The 22,330-nt window shown below is 51.2% G+C and overlaps 1 protein-coding gene across 1 annotated transcript in view; it reads left to right on the top strand.

The window, feature by feature from the left end:
• Positions 1-22,330, top strand: part of ZNF536 (zinc finger protein 536) — a 416,602-nt gene that overhangs the window by 32,951 nt on the left and 361,321 nt on the right. Inside the window, exon 2 of the mRNA XM_019642730.1 lies at positions 19,299-19,371. The gene's annotated coding sequence lies outside the window, so the exon portion shown is untranslated. The remainder of the gene's footprint in view (positions 1-19,298; positions 19,372-22,330) is intronic.

Here is a 22,330-nt window from a genome sequence, read left to right as displayed (position 1 = left end):
GGGTGCATTTCTGTGTCTCTGTTGGCGACACAGTTACTGGCACCGTGGGAGATCTGCAGGTTCAAAGCCAGCTGTGAGAAAGCTAGTTCAGCTCCTTCGGAAATGTGGGTTTGGTTTAGGTGGCAGCAATGACGTTTCATAGATGACCAATAAGAACATGCATCCAGGGCCCTCCTTCAGCAGAGACCCCCGCAGGGAGAGCACACAGCCGGGCTATTCCTTCCTGCCCTCTGTGGCCACCCAGGACAGAGGTCCTGGAGGTCCGGTAGGAGAGAGACAGCCACTAAACTGTCTGAGTTTTCCCGAGGGATGAAAGTGACAGGAACCTTTGTGCTCAGTAACTCTGGGCTGACATGCAAAGATCGGCCTTGCGTTGCCTCCAAGGCCTCCGAGGCCAGCCCTCCTGGCCCCTTGTTCAGGCTGCTGTGCTCTTAGCGTGCAGGCCTGTGGGGTGGGGGGCTGTGAGGATGGGCAGCAGGGCACCCCTGTGCTTCTCTGCCAGCGCCCCTGGGGGGAGGGCTTGGCGGTGGTTGCAGACTTGGCCAGGGGCTGTGGCTCTCAGAGGTCTTAGGTGCTGGGAGCTCAGAGGGGCCCAGGGTGGCTGGTGAAGAATGGAGGGGCCATGGTGTCACTTCCCTGCTGTGGTGAGACTGTGGTGGAGACCAGGCCCCCTTGGGAAGGGGATGGCTGACTCGGCTGCATTCAGCCTCCTCCTGTGTGTCCAGGTGGCTGGTCGGGCTTGGCTGACGCCATGTCTGAGACTTGCTGGGAGGACCCCCAGGAGGATGAGGTGTAGGTTCTGCCCTCGGGAGTTTAGCAATCCTGTGGGAGTGACCTGCAGAGGATGTGTGCCAGGTCTTCCTGTCAGGTGTGGGTACTCAGAGAGAGGCAAGTGCGGAGGAGACAGAGGCCCCCGCATGTGGACAGGCAGAGCACGGTGACGGAAGCAGGAGGCAGGAAGAGGGGTGGAGGGGAAGCACGTGGCATTTGCTTTGTGAAAACCCAGGATGGGGCACACGTGGCAGGAGCTCAGTAAGTATTTGGTAAGTGAACTGACCCAAAGCAGAGCCTAGCTGGTTATGTGGGTGCCAGAGCTGGTGTCTAGCATAGTGATTTCAGAGAGCGTTTTCGGATCCCTGCCCTGGCTCAGAGCCTGGAACCCGGACCGAGCCCCAGCCAGTGCCTGCCCCCGCCATCACCCACAGCCGGGCGCCTTCCCCCCGGACCCACGGCCACTCCCAGGGACTCCCCGCTCCTTTCATTACCTCAGTGTTGAAGGAGTTGCCCATGCTGAGGAGGGAGGGAGTTAAATAACGGGGTGTCTGCCTGCTTGTGAAAGTGAAGACGTTAAGCAAAATGCTACCATGAGTGAGGGTGGCAATCTGAACCACCAATTCCAGTCTCGCGCACGTTCAGGTCATCTCTGAACCTGCCCCACTCAGCCCCATGTCGGAAACTTATTTGCGCTGATCACATTTTCAGCTCCTCATTGTTGTTGCCATTGTAGAAACCTCCAATAGCCACCTGTGTGTGCTGCCTCATTTCACATATTTATGGATTAAAATCAGACCCTGCCTTTCCATTGTTGTCGGTTGGTCTTTAACGAAGTTAAAAGCTTTCCCCTGAATCATTACTGAGGCATCTTTCTAGAAAGAAACTCCCATACTGAGCTGGGCTGAGATTTACACACACACACACACACACACGCACGCACACGCACGCTTCAGACTCACTGAAAAACTGCAAGAGAAAATAATGCGCAACAATCCAGAAACACAGGAAAAAAACTTTCAGTTTTGACTTCGAGTTTGGCAGCCTGGTGAACTTGAAAGGTTAGCTATGAATAAGCATAATCAGATCTTTCTTTTTGTCCATATTTAATTCAAATGAGACAGCTCTGTGCTGACTTCTAACACAGAAAGGCCACCCACCATGGTGGCGCTCCCAGCCAATGAAGCCGCCTGGCGAAAGCGTTCTTAAATGGTGCTAATCAGCCCGGGGAGGCCTGCCCTCTATCCCCATCAGCATTCTATAATTCAGATGTGCTGATAACCTGAAATTGAATGTGTCAGGATGCAGACATGTGAAGGGGAGAGGGAACTCCAGGCCAGAGGAGTGGGTGGCTCGAGACAATGCCTGGGGGAGGGGCCTCGCACCGTGTGTGTGTGTGTGTGTGTGTGTGTGTGTGTGTGTGTGTGTGTGTGTGTGTGTGTGAGGGAGAGAGATTGTTCAGGGCCAGAGACAAAATGGAAGGTTTCAAGTTCTGAAATATTTATAAGGGAGCTTTGGATTTTGTATATGTTAAATGTAACAACAGACATTTTGGCTGCTAAGGGGTGAATGGTAATTTGTGACTAAATTTTTTAAGCCATGGCTATTTTAAAACCTTTTTCCCACTTGCTCATACATGAGACAGACAGACACACACCCCCACCCCAGCCTGGTGAGCACGTCTCCCAGGAAAGTTTAACAAAAGAGTCGCCATTGTCACTGTCCCAGCCAGCAGCCGTGCAGCTGAGGGTCAGTTGCTATTTCTATTTTAAACCTTGATTTTTGCAAAGTTTGTCTTTTGACTGTTCTCATTCTAATCAGGCTTAGTTGGGGGCTCTGCTCCAAGCTCCACACCAGGCTGTGGGGACAGAGAAAGATAAATGGGGATTAAACAAGTTCTGCTCTGTCAGTAGGCGTGTGTGTGTGTGTGTGTGTGTGTGTGTGTGTGTGTGTGTGTGTGTGTGGTGGGGCAGAGGGACAGAAGGAGGACAGAGGGACCGAGACACCGAGACAGACAGAGCAGACTCGTTGGCCCGTCGTTAAACAGCCATTCCCTTAATTTCAAAGACAGCGCCGTCGATTGTGGAGCCGTGTGTTCCTGGTGCTGCTGCGTTTGACTTGGCATGTGATCTGTTGACTGTGCTTTCTGGGTGCTACCTCTGTGGCCTCCCTCATGCCCATGACTGTGTGTCCCTCAGAGGCGGGGGACTGGCCACTCCGAGCCCAGTGCAAACGTCCCCCGGCCCGGGGCAGTCGGCCACCAGCCTTCGCTGGGCCAGACCCTGTTCCTCTCCAACTTTGCCTGTTGATGTCTCGATCGGCTCGGGCGCCATCTTGTCTCTTCCGGCCCCACCTGGGGAGCTCAGGATGAGGTGTTGCCTGCTAATGAGAGGAGCTCTCCCCCGTCATGGCCCCGTCACTCTGTCCTGGTTGGGACACATCTCCTTCCCTGTGGCGAGCTCCTTGAGGGCAGGTGCGGGGCATCCATGCAGGGGTTGCTGGGGCATTCGGGGACCCTCGTTAGGGCTTGCCATATTCAGAGGAAGGGGCAGTGAGAGCAGAGAGGCTGGGGGCGGGCAAAAGAGGGGAGAAGTCCAGCTTGGTGTCACCTCGTCGCCTCCCCTTCTCCAGGCTGGTGCAGGGACGCAGGTTGGCACTCCTTTCTCGGAGGCTCTGTGATTCTCTTCCTCAGAGGCTGCTCTGGCAGAAGGTGAGGAGCGGGTCCTGGTTTACAGCTCCCGTGCCCATCCCTGTCCCTGGCAGACTGATTGGCACCGCACAGCATGGCTTCCAGGAGGACCAGGGGAGCTTCCTGTGGTTTGGACCCAGTGGTGGCTTCCCCAGGGAACGCTTGGCATGTGTTTAATTATTCATTGGTATTGTCTCTGTAGCTCCCCGCTCCTTGATTGTTTTGTCTGTCCCTAAAAATATTTATTTGAAATTCTGTGATCAAAGAGTGAAAAAAACAAAATAAAGCAGGATATTAAAATGAAATTTTTTTTTAGGGGGTTGGAATGTCAAGATCATTTTTATTAGAAAAGTTTACAAGATGAAGCTGCAAATTATTTACGCAAACTTCATATATCAAGCATGGTCCTCACAGCTGTGCTTGTGGTGAGTGATACTGGCTGGCATAACCTGGATTTAAAATACTTTCTTCTTAAGGCAGGAAAACATCATTTTAATTAAAATTAACGGATTTTTCTTGATCATATTTTAACACTCTCTCTCTCTCTCTCTCTCTCTCTCTCACACACACACACACACACACACACACACACACATCTGCGTTCAGAATTGATAAAGAAAGAACTCTGGTTAAATAATCCACTTTTGTCTGACAGTAGAATCCGTTATAGAGGTGCAAATATGCAGAAAGCTATTTGGAAATGCATCCTAGTAGTTGTCAGGTTTTATTATGCAGGAAGGTGTCATGTTTGTTACGAAGCTGAGTGCAGATGGCAGAGTGGAAGAAATGGATCACTAATTTTAACAATGATTAATGAACAGAGATAGAAAATGAATTACATCGGACTATTGGAGGCAAGGAATATTTTTGTGAAAATTTTGACTCATCTGCTCTGCTGTTCTCTGCAAATTATTTTCAGAAATTCTATATGTTGTCAACAGTTGACTGCATTTTCCATTACTGTCTATTTCTGTTCTTAAGTACTTTTGTGTTATTAGAGATACATAATTTCAAAATACCAATACATTTCTGATTACTTAGAGAAAATATATGTAACAGTGTGACTGTTCCATAGACGCTAGCCATAAAAGTCCTGTTTTATAATAATCTTTCATTCTTCCTCATTTTATCACTACATTAGGAATGTTTGATAAAAAGAAAGGGGGGTGGGTGGGGACTCCTCCAGCCCATGCAGAAGAAAGAAAGAGTGGAGGCAAAGGTAGCAGTAACGACGTGGCTGGGTGGCTTACTGTGCTCTTCAGCTGCCATCAGGCCTGTCACCCTTTGTGTCCCCACCTCGCGTCCTGGAGGCACAGGCCTGCCCCTTTCCTGGCACCGGCCTCTGTGGTCCCTGGCCCACTGTCCTGTCCTCTTCGGGTGTAGCCCCAAACATGCTGTGACACCCGTCTTCCTTCAGACACACGCAGGACGTCAACACCAGTTCTTGAAGTTGTCCCAGAAATTTTCCCTCCAGTGGCCACTTACTCTAGCCTGTCTCTGCTCCGCTGGCGGTGGGTCATTTGGTCATGAGCTCTGCTCTCGGCAGTTGGCACACCTATGTGGTTTCTCATGTGGAGAAATGGGTGATGATGATTTTCTCCTCCCTTTCTCCTTCCCTCTCACCCAGTCTTCCATTGTGTGTGTGTGTGTGTGGAGGGGGGGCGGTGGAGAGTAACTACCTTCAATATGTTGGCTTCAAGGCATCTCAATTTCCCAAGATCCCCTGTGATCAAGAAATGATCTGCTAGTATTTGGATCCTGTCTTGTAATTGGTGGGCACTTAATTCCATCTATCAGGAGCCACTTTAGTGGTGACAGGGGTCAGTGTCATAGTTATCTCGTGAGGATACTTCCTATGTCAGCGTGACCCCGTCACAGCGTAGCCAGGCATGTGCAGCCCCGCAACTGCAGCCTGGCCTCGCGATCACTATGCATTATACAGCCTTACCGTGTGGCCCCTGCGCGGGTCCGCAGCTCGCAGTCTGTCCCCACCCTTTCAGTGAGTGCTGGCTGCTGTATCCGGCTTTCACATGAGGCTAAGCTGCCTCCTGAGAGCTGCCTGGTGTCTGAACAAATGGACGATCTGTAACTGCTTCCTTTTCCTACTACGAGCTTTCCAAGTTTTCAACTTGACTGTTTTATTTATGCTCTTGACCTGTAGAAACAAGCAGGCTGTTTAAAAAGCAAAAAGTACTTCCCATGATTAGAGCACTTGGAGTTGAAATAAATTGCAGGATGAAGAGGACATTCCTCGTGACTCCAGGAGAAAGTGTCGCGGGGGTTTTGTTTCTGAGGATCGTCTGCGGTTCTACATGTTGGGGCTCCCCCACCTTACTGGCCTTAGGGTCCCCAAGAAAGGATTCACGTGTCTTCCCTTTTTTTGCTTTTAGGCATTGGAATAATTCTAGTAAACATTTAAAACATGTTTATGAATGGTTCTAAGTCAAGTGGTTTGCATATAATTATGGTCCTGATGGGAAAACGCTTTGGAAAAACAACTGGTGAGACAATGCAAGTCCCGCTCAGGTTACCTGGCACACGCTGAACACCGAGCAAACACACGCAGCCTCAGCGGACAAGGTGGGGAAGGCTCCGGGGAGCCCATGTAGAGTGTGACTTAAGGCAAGTGTGGCTTTTCGCATCTCTCTCTTTTGGCGAGTGTGTTGAGTAGCATGGTCCCTGGAATTCCCTGTCAGCCCGGGCGCCTGCCTGGGTGACCGACCACCTGGCCCAGGCCCGTATGAGGTGGTTATCGGGAGAGGGGCGTATTGGACACAGGGAGTCGGTGAGAGGCCCCCTGTGTATGGTGGGGACAGTGGGCACTGGCCTGGCGCTCAGCCAGACCCTGCACCGGGCATGACTGAGTGGAGCCGGGCGTGGAGGGAGGGTGAGCTCAGATCGGGGTGAGGGGCACAGGGCCGCCGACAAGTCATGGACCGGAAGCACGGGGGGTGGGAAAGGGAGCCGTGGATGGCCCACTGAAGACACCAGTGACTCCTCAGTGCAGGGCTGTGTCTCTGGCTCGTGCTTTTCAGGTGGGACGTCAGGTGAGTGATGATCCTTAGGGATAATTTGAGGTTACCGGAGGTTTAGACCTTTAGACCTGAATCCCAGGAAACCAGTTGGTGCTCAGGTCACCTTCTTCCTTCAAATGTGAACACCTTCTGGTAATTCAGTCAAGAAGTTAATATCCCTGGAAGTCTGGTTTCCGCCACATGCTCGTGGTAGTGGGTCCCCTGCCTCTCCTCGGTGCGTGCAGATGCCACAGACCAGCGTCCGCAGGCACGGCCGGCTCGCGGCCCTGTGGAGGCAGCCCTGGTTGCAGCTGCTGCCGGCGTCCGCGGGCAGCTCCGTGCGTTTCCCACCGTTGTCATTGGGTTTTGTTTCAGGTGTGATCGCTTTCATATTGACCTGAACTCATGCAAGTCAGACCTGAAAGGTAACATGATTTGAAAAATTATTTTACAGTATCTATTTTTAATGGGAAAATTCATCAACAGATAGGTACACCTGCCCACCTACACACTCACTTGGCTGCAATAGTTGGCATTTCCAGGGGCCGCATATGTACGGATTTGGTGACACCCCTGCATGTCAACACGAGACCTGCCTGCCGGCTACTCTGCTCGGACGCCCATCTGTAGGCATGTGCTGTGCTGCGTCCCCCCAGCCTGCACAGCCTAGGAACGTACACTCAAGTTAGACTGAGTAATTATAATAAAATGGCCAATAGCATGAGCTGGCGAACATTCAAGGTGTCTGTCATCCTGCTATTACCTCAGGTAAATAACTGATTGACCTTTTTGGGGCTCTGAAACTTTACTAATCAGAACCTGAAATCTGTATAACAACACTTCATTTACTTGATAGACAAAAGAACAATTGCACTTGAAGTAATGTGATTTCTAAATAGACACTGCCTGTCAAAAATAAATGCATTAGAAGTAAAATGTAGCTCAAGGAGACAATTAGCAAACAGAGGTGACACCGTAAACAGGTGCACCCATTATTCCCAAAGCTTGTGGCAATATATTCGCGTCTTTTAGAGTGATGGAAGATCATGTGACGGTTTGGTGAATTATCTATCGGTATCATCTGACTGATGAAGCCGCCGCTGTTGCAGATCATTTAAAAATGCATCTCACAAATTACATGGTAGCTGCGAAAATGCAGGTTTTTTTTTTTTTAAGAACAATGCTTTTCTAAAGCTACGCGCTAGCATACGTAATTTTTTCTTTGAAAGGATGGAGACCATTTCATTATGCTGGGTATACAGTCGGTTAAGGTTGTGCAAATTCATTACAATGTTTGTTAATGTATAAAACATTTTCCATTCTGGTTTCTGTGACACTGGATTTTTTTTATTTTTTTTTTTGTAATGTGCTGTTTCTGAAACATCTGCCATTCCTGTTACCTGTGGGCAGAGGAGAGCGAATATACTCTTTCTAAGAATGTTTATAAAATATCTTTACCAAAATGGAAAGGCTTGGGAGATGAGAGGGAGAGGACATTTTTTTTTTTCTCTTCTGTGAATTGTTAGATTTGAATTTTCTGGGATAGACACTTCACCACGAGACATGCGGGGCCTGCTGTTGGCCGGGTTTCCTCAGGGCCTCTCTCTTCTTTCTTTGTATCCTGCCCTGGGCTCTGGCCTCAGAGTGCTCACTCCTGGGTTTTCTCTGTTATTTTTAATCTGTCATCTTTGCTATTTTTTTTTCTGTTGCATGAGGGATACTTGAGGGACCCATGCGTTGGCAGTGTCTATTTCTTCTTGTTTCTATGAAATCACAGGAAAACAGTGTTAAGTATTTTGTGTGGCCTCCAAATTGCTTTGCCCTTGAATCTTCTTGGCCTGTTCCAGAGTAACCAGTAGCCAGAGCTAAACTCAGTGTGGATCCACAGGGCACAGGTCGCTAGGACAGCAGCATTTTGGTGGCACCCAGTGCCCAGAGAGAAATGAAGAAACACCACCATTCTCTTGTCCAGTTTCTGCTGGTTCCCCGGGGAGGTGGCCGCCTGCACTTTGTGCCTCTGTCGGGACCCTCATGCCTGTCAGCACTTCCTGAGGCATTAGCTGTCTGACTTGGTGACAGAAGAGGCACGGATGGGGTGAGGGGGAGCACCCAGCATGAGGAGCTTGTCCCCTTGCTGTCAAGGAGATGGGCCCGGGGGAGAGGCCGGGCCGGGCTGACCTGGATTGTGCTGTAGAGTCACAGGTCAGTTTATTTTGTGAGTTGAACCAACAAGACCTGCAACACAGACACACGCAGAAGCAAGGAACTGGCTGAATGAGGTCTCCAGCCACTGGGATTGGTGTCAGGTGCCCAGCACACTTCCTGAAGAACTGCCCGAGCAGCCTCTTGGGGTCGTGTTTGGGCATCAACGCATCAGAGAAGGTGGGGCCGGAAGGCTTCTGAAGGACCCAAATCTCAGCCTTGGAGGGTCCCGTATTCGCCGGCGCGGAACGATTCCAGCCGGGGGCGGGCTCGCTGGGCTTTCTCCAAGCTCTGCTTTCCCTCCTCCTTTTTAAATTCATAGACTGGGGTACACAGGAAAACTGAGTGGCAAGTACGGAGTTCCCATGTCCTGCCTCCTCCCAGCTCCCCTGCTCCTAACGGCTGTGCTGGCGCTGCGTTAGTTATCACTGGCCAACGTCGGTACATTGTTACTAACCGAAGTCCATAGTTTACAGCAAGGGATCGCTTTTAGGGCGGGACATTCTATGGGTTGGACAAACGTATGACATGTACGATTACAGTTTCATGCAGCGTCATCTCACCGCCCTAAAAATACTCGGTGTTCCGCCAACTCACCCTCGTCCCCCCTGAGCCCCTGGAAACCACTGACCCACTGCCTCCATAGTGCAGCCTTTTCCAGAATGTCATAGAATTGGACATAGAATTAGCCTTTTCAGATTGGCTTCTTTCACTTGGTAATATGTCTTTTTATGGCTTGATAGCTCATTCCTTTTTAGCATTGAATCATATTCTCTTGTCTGGATGGACCACCACTTTTTTTTTTTAATTCATTCTCTTATCAAGGGACACCTTGGTGGCGTCCCTATTTTGGCAATCATGAATAAAGCTGCTATAAACACCCACGTGCAAGTTTTTCTGTAGATGTAAGTTTTTACCTCCTTTGGGTAAATACTAGGGAGCATGAGTGCTGGATCGTATGGTAAGAATATATGTAGTTTTGTAAGAAACTGCCAAACTGTCTTCCAGTGCGGCCGTCCCACTGTGTGTTCCCACCGCAGTGACTGAAGGTTCCTGCTGCTCCATGTCCTCGCCACCATTTGGATTTTAGACTTCTGATAGGTGTGTGGTGGTTTTGTTTGAATTTGCAGTCTCTTAAGGACATATGTTGAACATGTTCTCATGTGCTTAGTTGCCACCTGTACATATTCTTTGGTGAGGGGTCCAGATTTTTTTTGCCCATTTTTAATTGGGCTGTTTATTTCTTATTGTTGTGTTTTAAGACTTCTTTGTATATTTTGGATACCAGTTCTTTATCAGATGTGTCTTCAGGGAAGATTTTTCTCTCAGTGTGTGGCTTATCTGTTCCTTCTCTTAATGCTTTCCCTTTGCAACCTCTGCGGGAATTCGCCACGTCAGCCAGCAGCCTGTGCTCTCCTATGGCCAACCAGGGTATTTACACTGGGGACCTGAGGCCTGGGGACATGTGGAATCAAAGAAACACATATAATATGTGCTTACCTGTGTTTATCAAATCACGCACATGTGAGCGGGCACACACACACACACCCAGAAAAGACAGAAACAGATACATCAGAGTGCCAGCAGCAACCCCGCCGCTGATAGAATTACGGATTGTTGTTTTCTTCTTTGTAATATCTTGCATGCCCCACATTTTCTACAAGTGAACATGTATTACTTGACTAACCAGTTTTGTAAAACTAAGACTAAATGAACTGAAACAAAAAAGTGACCCCTGCAGAGGAGACCCAATGATGGCTTAGTGAGAACTTATTTAACTTTCATTTTGACTTCAGTGAATATTTATGCAACCAATGTTTCAAGTGATATTGATAATACGAGTACATTTTCTCTAAAATCCAGCTTCAGAAAACAAGTGAATTTTTATTATGGCCAAATTTGGCTGTCAAAATGGCCTGATTTTTTGCTTAGCTCAAAATCGGCACTTTTGTAATCTAAATATAATGCAAACGATAAATGCAGGCCATGTATGCAATTTTAAATTTTCTAATAGCCACATTAAAATGGTAAAAAGAAATGGGTGAAACTGATTTGAAGACTATATTTTGTTGAATTCATTGTATCCAAAATATTACTTCAACATGTAAAAGGTATAAGTAACATGACACCTTTGAGATTCTTCCGAGTGGGGTGTGCACTTTGCGCTCACAGCACATTGCAGTTGGGACCGGCCGTCTCAGGTACTCAGGAGGCACGTGTGGTCAGGGATGACCAGGCTGGACCGTGCTGCTCTGTGTGGGGGCTGGAAAGGCGACATTGCGAGGCCAGGCATCTGAACGGCAGCGTCACCTGCAGTGAGCGTGGGTGGCCCCCAGAGCAGACCCCTGTGCTGTCCAGTGACTACATTTCTTCTTCAAGATGAGCTATTTCAGAGATCCCTTGTGATTTGATGACGATGCAAAATATCTTTTGAATACTTTTAGTTCATGTGCTGACGCCGTCTGTGTAAATGCAGCCATTTACAGTTTTCTGGATTGTTTTCTTCTTTGTCACCACTCTGTCTCCAGGGGCCAGAGTGGTCTCACACATTTGCTGTCCCGTGGGGTCCTGAGCTGATGTGGATATGTATTCCCGTGGAGGGGTCAGTCCTGGGGCCAGGTTGGGATTTGTATTTCTGTGGAGGGGTCAGTCCTGGGACCAGGCTGGGCAAAGACATGGGCAGAGTCACCAGGCACGGGCTCTTGGGGATAGCCACCTCCAGGCAGAGCTGGGTGCCCCTCTTGGACAGGTTAAGGCTCTGGGACTTCACCAGCGAGACAGCGTGACACCTGGCGGCTTGGCCCTGGACCTGTGTCCAGGAACACAGGCCTTGAGCATCTCACTGCTTCCTGCCTAGGAGAAGGGTTCTCCTCCGCCAGGCCTGGGTCAGAATCTCTCACATTGGGATGAAGGTTAGAAATCATGAGCATCTGTGCCAAGGTCTGTACGTGCTCCTGAGGACTCCATCCCCAGGGGCACTGGTTGGCTCTGACCGCAGACACTAGGCAGGCTAGGCTGCTGTGGAGACGGGGCTCTCTGAGGCCACCGGGGGACAGACGTCCCTGGTGTGGTGCAGGGGCTCGGAGCACTGACAGTGGAACCTGCCCCCTGGGCCCCCCACGCCCACAGGCTCTTAACCTTGGCCAAGTGACTTCAAGGCTAGTGCCTCAGCTTCCCATCAGTGGATGGACATGGTAATGGTACCTACCTCACTGGGTTGTCTTGACGGTGAGTGACAAGTGCGGGTCAATACTTGGAACTTGGGTTGGCACATAGCAAGTGCTCAATAATTGTCAGTTGTTTTTCTTGCTGAGTTCAGGAATGGTTAGGTCCATGAGCGTACCCCTTCTGAAGTGTGTGCATGGATATGTGTGTGTGTGTGTGTGTGTGTGTGTGAGAGAGAGAGAGAGAGAGAGAGAGAGAGAGAGAGAGAGAGAAGAGAGAGAGAGAGAGAGGATACATTCTGGCTGTTTCCTGGGCTGTATTTGTTTAATGGCTCCAGCTCCCCTCTCTCCTTCCTGTACATCAGCTGCTCTGAATCACCAGCTAGGACATCTTCCCTCTCCCTTCACTTTCCCTCTCTTCTTTTTCTCCTTCTCAAGGCTGTTTTAACTATGAATTAATTGTAGGTTGGGGGACTTGCAAGCAAAAATCAAAGCCAAGAAACTTCAAAAGGACAGAGAGGACTGGGGCCACCAGGAGAGTGCAGGGGCCAACTGGGGCTCTTGTGGCCATGGGTGGGGTGGTGGAGGCTTCCCATGTTGCTTCAAAGGGGACACCAAGTGTTTCCAATTGTCACTTAAAAGCCCCATGAAAAACTTTGGAAACCTGGGGAGAGACAACGGTTTCCAAAGTAGCTGTCTGTACCTTTCGCCTGCAGCATGCGCCCACTGGGAGGTAGGGTTAAACGTGGACTTTCTCGGAGAGGGTTAATAATCAATGTGGCTCTCCTAACAAAGGAGATCTGCCTTATTATACTGGGAAAGTTTTTTTCTTAACTGTCAGTGAAGCAGTACTAATTATTACTCCAGTGTAAATGAGGTCATTTCCTATTAAGAGAACAAAATGCTTAGCCTCGCCTTGCCAATTCATACCAACTATTTTTCACACATACTCAGCTTTTTAGTTTTTTTTTTTGAATTTTGATAAAATCCATTCATTTGTATTAGAAAAGTGTAAAGCATCGCAATAATAGTTGCCCGTGATTACCCAGATGAGCTTTGGTAATGTGTGGGTTGTTTGAATACCATGTGTTAGCTATGGAACAATTAGGCAGCTGAATGGATCTTTAAAACAATCAGATACTTTTATCTCACTGAAAAAATACATTCTTTGGATGTGTGCTGTTAAACCGTAAATTCCGGGGGCCGTTACCCTCACGTCAAGAGGAGAACTTTCGGAAATATGTTGATCAAGGACAAAAAGACACCCAGATATCTTGTGTTCATGTTTTCATTTCTTCATGCGAGCGAGCGCAAAGATTTAAGGAATATTGTAGCAAACAAAGGGTAATTGTTGTAGCCAGATGTTGCTTTTGCACAACAAGCAGGTTACAATGTTCCCACAGAGCTGATGAGCCCAATCAGGGAAATGATTAAAAATTGATTTTGTCCCTGTAATTACAGTATGTAAACTACTTAGCTTGGATTGCAAAGGAAGTGATTTTCTAATTACGTATATACTCTGGTGTCTAATGATTGGTTTTTTGAAGTAATGAAGAGAGAGCACTAACGACTCCTTGGTGTTCTGGTGTTTAAGAAAGACCATCTTTAGAGTAAGCAGCAACAGACAAAGAGTTTAAATTGAATTTTCAACACTGTTAATGTGCACATGGATTTGTTTATTAAAGAGACAGGGAAGTAATTTGATTGGCTCTGAGCATCTTGGCTTTTTTTCATGCTAAAGCCTGTAAAAATACATGCACGGGGTCGGCCCGCTGACGGGAAGAAGCCCCTACTCCTGGTTTGTCATCACTGCACCTGGGCTGGCATCTCGGGGTCTCAGGTTCCTGAGCATCTGCTGTCTGTGTATCCTGAGAGCGTTTAGATTGAGCAGGTATCAAATAGCTCCGCCATCAAAGTTACCTTTGTTTTAAAATGAAAGAAGAGCCTTGCCTGGGAAGCGTGTCTGGGCAGCCCCACGCACGCCGTGGGGTACTCTTTCGGCGTCAGGGTGGCAGCGGCCACCTCCCCCAGCACGTGCTGTGCGCATGCTCACATCGTGCGAGCCCCGGTCTGCAGGCCCCGCGGCGCTGGGTCTGCGGTGGGACCCGGTCCGGTGGGCTGGTGGGCCTTAGGAGAACAGGCTGACTCCGAGGTCTTGTTCTCTGCGTCAGACACTTTGTAGCTATTGAGTAAGAGTTCCCGAAACTCCTGTTTGGGTAGAAGGTGGAAGAGGGTGACTGTCCGCAGGCCTGCCTTGCCTTCCAGGAAGAGGGCAGTGGCTCCGAGGTGACCCTGGGAGCAAGCCTGTGGTGAGGCCAGCAGACCGGGGGACGATGGCCCTTGAAAAGATACGCAGTTCAGTTCGCTCCTTCCTGCTCCCAAGGGGAGGGGGCACCAGGTCAGGCAGGGCCACACCGGGAGGCACTGGTCGGTCAGGGGACAGAGGGAGCTGGTGGGGCGGGGACATGGGCACGACGAGCCCTTATTGTGGTTTCTGAGGGAGGGTGTGCCAGGCAGGGCCAGCGGGCCGAGGACCGGTTCTGTGGAGAATTGCAGCAGGTGCTGGTGGCAGGGCCTGCTCTGGTGTCTGGTCTTGGGCTGAGGAGAGCAGGGGCAGCGGCCTGGAGTGTGAGCGCAGGCCAGAGGAGGCAGGTGGACAGGATGGCTGGTGGAGGAAAGATTCGAGTCATCCACCATCTCTAGGGATTGGCCAGTCCTGGGAGGGGCAGTCCCTACAGGGTCCGCAAAGCCCAGGTGTCCAAGCAGCAGAACTAGAAATTATATGAATGGCTAACCACTACGCTGTCCATCTGAAACTAACATAATGTTGAATGTCAACTGTAACTGAAAAAATAAATCAATAATTAAAAACAAACAAACTAAGGTTACTACACCTGAGCCATGGCTGGGGCTGGCTTGGGAATTGGTGCCTGTGCCACCAGACTCGGGGACTGAGATGAGAGCAGATGGTCCTGGGCGCCCCCTGCCCCTGGTGCCCTACTCAGCAGGTCTGGCTGGACCTCCGTGAAAGGCAGCCCGAACCTGCCTGCTTCTCTCCATCACTTCTCTCCCACCCAGGTCCAGCCAGCGTCCTCTGTCACCTGGACCACTGACTACAACAGCTTTTTGCTGCCTCTGCCCTGGTCCCCCCTGGTCTGCTCTCCCCACAGCAGCCAGAGTGACCTTGGTCCCACATAAATCAAATCATGTTATTCCCTTGCTCAAAACCTGCCAATGGCTCAGAATAAAATCAAATCACTTGCTGTGTCTGACAAGGGATGTGGATCCTAAGAGCCCGTGCTCACCCATTGTCCTGCTCAGCATCCATGCCCTGCCACAGTGACCGTCTTGCTGGTCCTCGAAGACACCACCTCCTTCCTACCCCAGGGCCTTTGCACTCACTGTCTGTCTGCTCTGCTTGTAAAATTCTCCCCCAGATTTTCACAGGGCTCACTCCCTTACTTTGTTCTGGTCTCTTGTCAGATGTCACGTTTTTGGAGAGGTCGCCTCTGATTGCCTTATCTGAAATAGTCGCTGTTGCTGTCCATCTTTCCTCCCAGTTTTATTCTTCTTGGAGTTTATTATTGCCTGACACTGTATTTTATGTTCATTTGTCTTTCATTTGAAGCTGCTTGCTGAAACCTAAGTTCTACACAGGCAGAGACACTGTTTGCTGCTGAGTCCCCTGAGCCTGGTACTCAGAAGGCACCTCCCAGGCGAGGGCTGGGTCGGAGGCCGGCTCCCCGATATGCTTTCCTCAGCAGGAATCCTCTCCCACTGGGAGTTTGGAGCGGTGGCGGCTGTGCATTCGGGGCCATGTTCACCCCTCTGAGTTCTCAGAGGAGGTGAGACTCAGGGCTTTGGAACCAAACACCAAGTCCATCATTGCTTTCTTAGGGTCCTTGACCCTGGTGGGACCAGGGAATGCTGGGTGCAGGGCTGGGAGGGGAGTTGTGGCCCCTGGTGGTGCGCCCTGGACAGGGGCGAGCCTGCGGCTCAGGACAGCAGGGCTCAGCGGCGCCGGCCCCCAGGACTGGTCTCATCCCCTGTCAGTCACACCTGCTCCGGCCGGAGCGCTCTGAATCCGTCTTTCCCCACTGGTTCCTGGAAGGAAAGCCATTTATCTGACTCCGACTGCCCAGACTCCGCAGCAGGCAGCCCTCCCCGCTCCTGCTGCAGGGCCTCAGAATAGCCCTGGGGAGAGGGAGCCTCTATTTGTCCAGAAATGCGCTCTGCCTCCCACAGGGTCAGCATATGGTGCAGAACGTGGACCAGGGGAGGTGACTTGAGCCAGCCCTTCCTGCTTTCCTTCCATCTCCATCTTTCTACCTTTACACCCCGCCCCCCAGACAACATTCATTGAGCTCCGAGGCCTCTGCCAGAGGTTAGGGACGAGGGAAGGTGGGGCGGGGGACACAGCCGCTTCCCCATGTGTTGAGGTAACACAGAGCCTGCCCTGCGCATGCTGCCTGGCGCTCGGTAGGCCCTCCGCAAATGGTAATTCTTGTCGCTCTTGGCCTTCAGGTCATCATGGTGTGGAGTGGGGGGCTGGCGCAAGGACCGCGGGAAGGCACCACGTTGACCTAGAGGCAGGGTCTTTGCATTAAACCCGTGACTCGTTGCAGAGGGCGTGGCAATGGTGGGGTGCCCGTCTCCGCTCATCGCCTCCTCTCCCAGCGCCCTTGGGCTCCTGCCCAGCGAAGGTTTCTCTGCTCAGAGCTTCTGTCTCCGCAGAGATCTCAGGAGGGCGGGGCACGCCCTTGATCCCTCGTGGGGACCCACGTGACCTCCCCCAGGGTGCTCCAGGGCTGGCCAGGGCCACCTCCCACTTCCTTTTTGTTTTGTCTGGGTCCCCCCTGTCTTCCTGTCCCCTCCACTCTCCTTCAAAGCCCCCTTCAGAGCTTCCCCCCCTCCTCAGGGGGCCTTGGAAGCACCTGGGGCTGTGGGAGCCCCTCTGCCCGGCCGTGCCCAGCTCCGTGCGCTCCGGCTGCTCCCTTCTCCACGTGGCAGCCCCTGTACCCCTTCCGTCTTCTGGGATCCCTGCCCCTCATGTCGGGGCCTCTGGGCGCTTACCTCCTGGCCTCCTTCCCTGTCTCCCCCTGCAGCTGCCTGCACCTGCACTCAGCGCCTGCCTGCCCTCCCCACGTGCCCCCCCACCCCCACCCCGCTGGCTCCCTGTCCCACTCGCTCGTCACACAGTGGGTGTCTGTGCCCCATGGTGGGCTTGCTTCCCCCGGCCCTCCATGGGGCCTGGTGCACAGCAGGTGTGATCACTGCATGAGCAGGTTCTACACGGAGTCACTCTCGGGTGCTGGAGGCTGAGGTGGCCGCATGTGTGCCTTACCTGTGTGTTCAAGGCGGAGCCGGGCCTATCAGCTTACAGGGCGTGGGTTTCAGGCATGGAAACGCGCCCATGGAGGTAATGTTTTGGTGGGGTGGCTGCTGCCGAACCCCCACTCATGCCATGCCTTTTGCTGTCTTTCCAGTCGGCCCCTCCCACCCCTCCTCTGGGCTGGTGGTGCTTGCGCCAAACTGGATTTGTGAGCAATGTCCCGTGGGTGGCAGGGACAGCGGAGGCCTCACGGTGGGGACCTGTTTCCGGCCATGTGACAGCGTCATCTGTAAGTGCGGCTACTTACTTCCCAGGACGCTGTTTCCCTCACCAGGAGAACAGAATCCGTGTGTGGGTGCTCGCCCCCCCCCCCAGCCCGAATCAGGAGCGTTGCCTTTGCCGACCTCCAGGGGCTGTAATGACAGCAGACACCAGGAGCCCCCTTCTGTTTAGACTGGCGCAGAAAGGCACACGTGGCGCTAACATGATTTGCTTTCCCCGTGTAGCCGCGACACATGGGCAGACTCCTTTGCTTTTGGGGCAGGGAGCTTGGTGGGCTCACCTTGCCCAGGTGGGCCAGCCACCTTTGGATAAAACCCTGACCACTCAGGAGAGGCCTTTAGAGGGAGCGGCCCGGTGCAGTCACAGAGCTTGTGCTGGGGCCTGGGGTGGCTTAGGGCATAGGAGCCCCTGTCACTGCCCTGCGTGCAGGTGTCAGGGGAAGGTGACGTTCCGATCAGTGCTGAGGGACTTACCAGGTGCGTCTCCCCACGTCCTCCCTGCCATCTGGAGAACAGCTTGCTTGTGTCCCCACCCTGTACCCCCTCCCTAAACGTAAGGGGTCTGTGGACAGAGCGAGTGGGTCTCCGCAGGGGCAGTCCATCGGGGGGCCTGTCTGCTGGGCTCTGGGGCAGAACCTTGGGGAGCAAGCAGAGCATCGAGGGTTTGCTTTTCACTCTCTGGGTTTTAATGTTGAGCGATACAAGGAAAACAAAATGCAGAAGATAATGTGATTGAGGAGAGAGAGACTTGTAGTTTCTGTCCTTGCTGCAGATGGTTGAGATGTAAACTTCTGCTGAATATCTCAAGGTAAGCAGGTAGCAATTCGTTTACAAACAGCAGCGTCCCTGATACACCTGGAGAAAACACCTCCAGCGTGCAGCCAGCAAATACCTCTTTGATCGCCAGTAATCAGGCTTGGAGTCGGACAGTGTTGCAAGCCAGGGGTTCGATGTCCCAATTTCTTGGGCTGGGGCTGCCACCGTGGGCTGTCCGAATGCACCTTCTGGTTCCCCATTGCAGATGCATCCTTGAATCGTCCCAGACTTCTGTAATGTCACGGTGTCCAAGCTCAGGTCAGTAGTTCCCCTATCAAGGGGGTCTTTGGCTTCCTCCGTGCAAGCCCTCTGTAACACTGCAGAGCAACAGAGGTTCTGAATTACCTGGGACCAGCGTGGGCTGGCCTGGAAGTGAGCGCGTGACCGGGCGGGGCTGGCCTTGATGACCCCAGCCAGCGGCCCAGAGCCTCTGTGGGGGGTACCTCTGCTTTCCTTCTGCGCCCTTTTCTCATCCTGTTGCTTTCCTGGTCCTGGTGAGGCAGAAAGCACTTGAATGCTACACAGCACCCTGAGCCTGGGCCACCGCAGGCTTCTGCTGGGGACCCATGGAGAGCTGACCTGGCCACTGAACAGGCACGGCCGATTGAGATTTGGGTGGAATGTGTGGTCTACCATAGGAGGCTTCTTAAATCAGGGAGAAAAACAGAACCCCTGAGCACCTCCTCACTTCATCACTTTTAGAATTCCAAAGAGAGCGAGGGAGGACGGAGCCCTTATTTGCTCTCTGTCTTCTGTCCCATTGAGAGAAGAGATGGGTGGGCACCCCTTCCCCTCCTGTCTGTGCAGGTGTCACTTTCTCATTAAAGGCAGCAGAGCAAACTTGCTTCGTAGCAGCCAGGGCCACGTGGTCCTCACTTCGTAAGCTGCACAGTGAATCGGGGCAGTGGGCTGTTACATGTGCGTAGAGTCAGCTAGCCCAGGGAGTTGTTACCTGGGTAGTGCTGTTCACCTGTCTTGTAGAAGCCGAGACGTCTGCCACGGAATTCCTAACAGGTCTTATCTTTGCAGTTCCCGCCCACCACGGCTTTAAGAGTATCCTTCAGCCAGGAGGGAGCTTCGTTGCATTAAGACTTGCCCGGTGGTAAGGAATGTCATTTTGTCCTTTGTGCAGTGGCGTCTGTGTGTAAGTCTGTCGGGGAGCCAGGCCGCCCTCGGTGGGCTGTAGATCCCTATGCTGGACAAGAGTTCTCCCTGCTACCCCCTTCTCCTCCATGCACGGAGGTGGGCTCTGGAGAAACTTCTGGATTCATGATCACTGGGATCCAGCATGGGTCTCTGGGTGAGATAAGTATGTGATGTTAAGACATGCTCAGAAGTCTCAGAATGGGGACACAGGTGGGACATAGCCTTGCAAGGTTGACCTCTTTCTCTCTGGTGCGACATCCCTAAGAGTCTGCCCACCAGCCAAGAGCTGGCACAAGAGCTAGTGAGCTGCTGGGGCTGCCGCCCAAAGCCAGGTGGCCCCTCCCAGCACCGCCTGTGGTCAGTTTCTCCATCGTTCATCATGTGGCTCGATGGCCTGGCCCAGTCTTGGAGGAGACCTGTCCCAGATCAGCTCCGCGTGTGTCATCTCAGTCAGGATCAAAGTAACGGGCTCACGATGGAGCGTTTCCCCGACTTGGATGCTGATAAAAACTTCAAATGCAGACGGAAGGGCAGTGCCCGTGTCCACTGTCGGAGGCTACCCTGCTGTGTCTGCAAACTCACCCTCACGTCTCATTAGCCAAACCCACCTGTCCTGACCCTGGGCCACACAGGTCACTACGGAAACCAAGGGCTTTGATAGCAGAAATACACACTCAGAAATTAATCTTATAGTGTACTGAATATGTATTTTTTTTTATTGTGACTTTATCTTGTTGGAAAAGTGCTTACTTTTGATTTTGTGGATATTACTGACCGTGGATTACTCTTATTTTGGTTTTTACACAACAGTTATATTAGAAATTTGCTGTTTTATTCTTACCTTCTTAGTAAAAATCCTTTTATCACACAATGGGTAATTTATATCCATTACCAGGCCTTTCAATCCTTTTCAGTGGGGCTGTCAGCGCCGTTGGCACAGTAATGATTAATGCGATCTAATAATAGTGTGCCATTATATTACCTTAGTAAAACATGTACCAACATCCTATTCGGATCTACCAAATTCATAGCTTCCTATAATATTTTTGTTGAAAGACAGGATTACTATTTTTCAAAGCTGATTTCCCCCCCTTTAACATATTTAATGAAATTCACAATTCTTTGCCTTGGTAATCCGGGCATGTGATTGGGCTCGGTGGGTGAATTTGACATCTGTAGGCACCGTTATGGTTTGTCAGGGAGAGGGTGGCTGTCCCAGGCATGTGCCAGAGACACGGCTGTGTTTTTGTTGGGCCTGGGTTGTTTGCCTTGAAGAAGAAAAATTCCTGGTTTTCCAGCCCCTTCTCACACATAATAAGGAAGGTGTGTTTTAGATCAAAAGGCACAAGAGTAAGTAATTTGGCTCAAAGGCTCCTTTCTTCCATCCCCGCTTTATTCTCTCTTCTGTCACCTGCCTCGGTCAGCTGGTGCACAGGGGAGGCGCAGCCAGTGGAAACGGCTTCAAACCCCTTTCCTGGAAGCGCTGCCCCCTCGCCCGCCCTTTCTCTCTCCGGCGTGGCCTGGGCCTCTGTGGGTCCCAGGGGCTTCTCACATTCTGGTCTGGGTCGTTCTTGGCTGTGGGGCCGTCTGGGCCCTGGAGGATGTTGAGCTGCATCCCTGGCCTCTCCCCACCAGATGCGGGGGACACCCCCTGTCCCCACTGTGACAACCAAAAATGTCCCTGAAATGACCAGTGTCTCCTGGGGGGCACAGTTGTCCCTGCGTGAGAACCACTGGTCTGCCGATGGCAACGCAGCGGCTGTGTTGGGGGTGGGGGAGCGTTCCATTCCGAGCTCCACCTTCATGGTGCTTCTTGGGAGAGGAGCTGTGTGCTGATGGCCACACAGGCGTCCTCTCCTGCGGGAACACAGCCCTTTCACTTCCGTCTCCCCCCCCCCTCCACTCTGTCACAGAGCCTGGCCCCAGCGAGGGCCCGAGTCTTATCTTCTCCCACTTAAATCCCATTATAATCACACTCGTGATTGATCACATTCCACCTTTTCAAAGGGCTTTAAAATCTGTGTCAACCAAGGATGACATTATTGTAGTGCAGGGAAGATGTATTCAAACAATTACACACTCAAATCAAAGTGGGGAGGTTTGTCCTTCTGTCCTGGTGCCTTTGTGATGTGGCAGTGCCACAGCCCCCACAGCCCCGGAAACCTTCAGTAGGAAGACACGTGCGAAGAAACAGGCTTTGCCCTTGATACCACTCAGCTCTGAAAGCGGGTTGAGTATTTGGGCTTCTTAGGGTAAGAGGGCGGAGGAGGAAGGCGAGGCTGTTGAGCGCAGGAGACAGAGAGAGAGATTCTTGTTTTTGATTCAGCACAGAAATTACTGTTACAACATTGGCTCAAAATATACAACTAACTGAAATCAGGAAGAATATTTAGAATACAAAATTTATATAGAAATACTTGCATCTTGATACATGTGCACCCACATACATGTATATATTTAAATCAAGTAGAGAGAAGATGAGAAGTAAAGCTTTGTCATAAAAATAGGGCCTGTCATAATTGCCCTTAAGTGATTCCGCCACATTGGAACATGTTTTGGTACCGTGAACATTTCCGCGAAGACACCCCAGTTGGTTTTTACAACGGATCTTTGATAATAACAACAAACGAGGAAATGACTCTGATTAACCTTCCTGTTAGCAGGATTTCAAATACATCTCGATGTTCGGTGCAGGAAGCATTTTGGTGACTCACTCCTCTTTACTCATTTCTGGTCTGTCTCTCCTACTTCAGTGTAAACCTGGAGAGAGCAGGGGCCTGTGTTATTTTCCCAATTCCAGGAATGGTGCCTAATACATAGTAGTTTTTTCAGTAAAACTTTGGCAGCTAGAAGGGTGGATGGATGGATGGGTGATGGATGGGTGATGGATGGATGGATGGATGGATGGATGGATG

The sequence above is a fragment of the Hipposideros armiger genome, unplaced genomic scaffold, assembly GCF_001890085.2.
Source record: "Hipposideros armiger isolate ML-2016 unplaced genomic scaffold, ASM189008v1 scaffold_4, whole genome shotgun sequence".
Taxonomy (NCBI): Eukaryota; Metazoa; Chordata; class Mammalia; order Chiroptera; family Hipposideridae; genus Hipposideros; species Hipposideros armiger.
The sequence above is the reverse complement of the archived record's forward strand: the minus strand, read 5'-3'. Positions and strand labels throughout refer to the sequence as shown.